At 33.0% G+C, this 1863-nt stretch overlaps 1 pseudogene across 1 annotated transcript in view; it reads left to right on the forward strand.

The window, feature by feature from the left end:
- LOC145485528 (uncharacterized) overlaps nt 1-1015 on the forward strand; it is an 8536-nt pseudogene extending 7521 nt beyond the window's left edge. Inside the window, exons 3-4 of the transcript XR_014049205.1 lie at nt 207-265; nt 632-1015. The product of XR_014049205.1 is annotated as an uncharacterized LOC145485528 (transcript). The remainder of the gene's footprint in view (nt 1-206; nt 266-631) is intronic.
- Nucleotides 1016-1863: the final 848 nt, after the last annotated feature.

Below are 1863 nucleotides of genomic sequence, written 5' to 3' on the forward strand. Positions count from 1 at the left end.
GCAGCAATTATTTTTTACTTCATAGGCACTTTAAGGATGAATTAGTTTAAGTATTGTTTACAAACAACAAGATAAATGTTCGAGATGTTCGGTTTTGAATGTTTTAAAAAAACATAATTTACGCTACATGAACAACAGCTACAGTAGCAGCTAGTGTTGTTTATATAATAGCTACAATGTAGTTGTTTATACACAATGTCACGCAGCCCACGACGCCGCAATATTCCGAAACCTGCTAAAGCTTTGTACCAAGACATTTTATTTTGTTAAGCTTGCTATTTTTCGTCTCCCAAAGCTTCCCAGAAAAAGACTGCTCTTGAAATAAACCAGCAATTCCTTTAACAAAATTTGTTATTTTTTTAAACATGCTAAAGGTAAGAACAAACTGTGTCAACTGTGTCAATGGTAAACAGTTTGTTCATAACATTTGCTAGAATTTTAAAATGACTAATATTTACAAGGCTAAAAAGATTTTAAAAAAGGAAACCTAAGCCATCTTCAGGGTCATCTGAAGATGGCTTATTGCCAAAAACATTTGGTTTTTTACTTTTTTAAAAATCTTTTTAGCCTTGTAAATATTGGGTAAACAGTTGCTGCACGTTGAATCTTGTAATGATATAAAGTTAATTAGTTGAAACAAAAGGTTACTTTTTATCACTGTAATATTTGGGGATGGAATTTTTATTTTTTAGGCCCTGAAACAAACCTACCCACTGAGGCAGCTGAACAAGTACCAACTACAGTGGAGGTTAGCAACAGTTCGTTTGAACAACTGCAGGAAGCTGTACAGGATGGACCAAAACCTCAAGAAGTCAAAGTGGTTAATGTTCAAAAAGCAGAAAATCAAAGCAAAAAAAATAAGAGAAAGATTACCCAAGAAGACATTCTCGAGGAGCAATACAAAGCTGTAATTGTAAAGCAAGAAAATTTAAAGTTAAAAAAAGGAAACTTGAATTAGAAGTCTCCCTTTTGAAACAAAAGTATGTTCAGTCCCTGGTTACCAAGTTTCCATGAATTTAAGTCCATAAGCCCTTAAAAGTGTACCTATCCCCAAAATATCTTTTTCATAAAACAAATCTTTGTACCTGTTTGAAACACATTGTGCCTTTTTGCGCCTTTCTTAAACATATCTTGACTTTTTATAGGCTGAAAAAGTTTTGAAATGCTGCCATCATCTGTCACATGACTGAGCTAGTGAAATAATCAAGAAATATTAATATGTAAATACTGAAAAAATAAATGTCATATAAATAAAGAATCCACAATTTATCTGTCATAAAAGAAAACACTAAGCAGACTGAAAATCCAATTAAACCACGAGAAAGCGTTTGGCAGCCTTCCTGCAGTTGTTCTTCAGGATGTTGTTGCTTGCCTGGTGCAACATTTCTTTCCAACCAATCAATTTACCCCATCTAAACTCTGGAAATAAGATTGTGGGAAAGACAAACAAATGGGTGAAGTTTTCTTTATTTCATTAACTTTGATGCCCTAATAGAGTGTTTTAATGGCTGCTTGGAATTTTAGGCAAATAACAGCAAACAGTTTTTAAACATTACTATAAGAAAATTAACTATCCTCCTAAAAACCAATTTACACCATGCAACTTTCTTGTGTCACTTGCATCAAGCAAGTGACACAACAGCTTTGACTGTCAAGCCACAACATGTTGCAGCATTTTACAACATGTTTCAAAATGCTATGGTATATTTTGTGTTGCACATATTTGTGACAAGGCTGTGTAGCTATGATAAAGACTACACAATAAGTTGTGGTGTAAGAAAAAAATTACCATTTAAATCAGTCCCTAGCATAATCACAATTGATAATTTTTTAGGTAGCTGTCAATTTTAGTATTTTTTGATG

The sequence above is a fragment of the Orbicella franksi genome, chromosome 4 (genome assembly GCF_964199315.1).
Source record: "Orbicella franksi chromosome 4, jaOrbFran1.1, whole genome shotgun sequence".
In the NCBI taxonomy this organism is placed as follows: domain Eukaryota; kingdom Metazoa; phylum Cnidaria; class Anthozoa; order Scleractinia; family Merulinidae; genus Orbicella; species Orbicella franksi.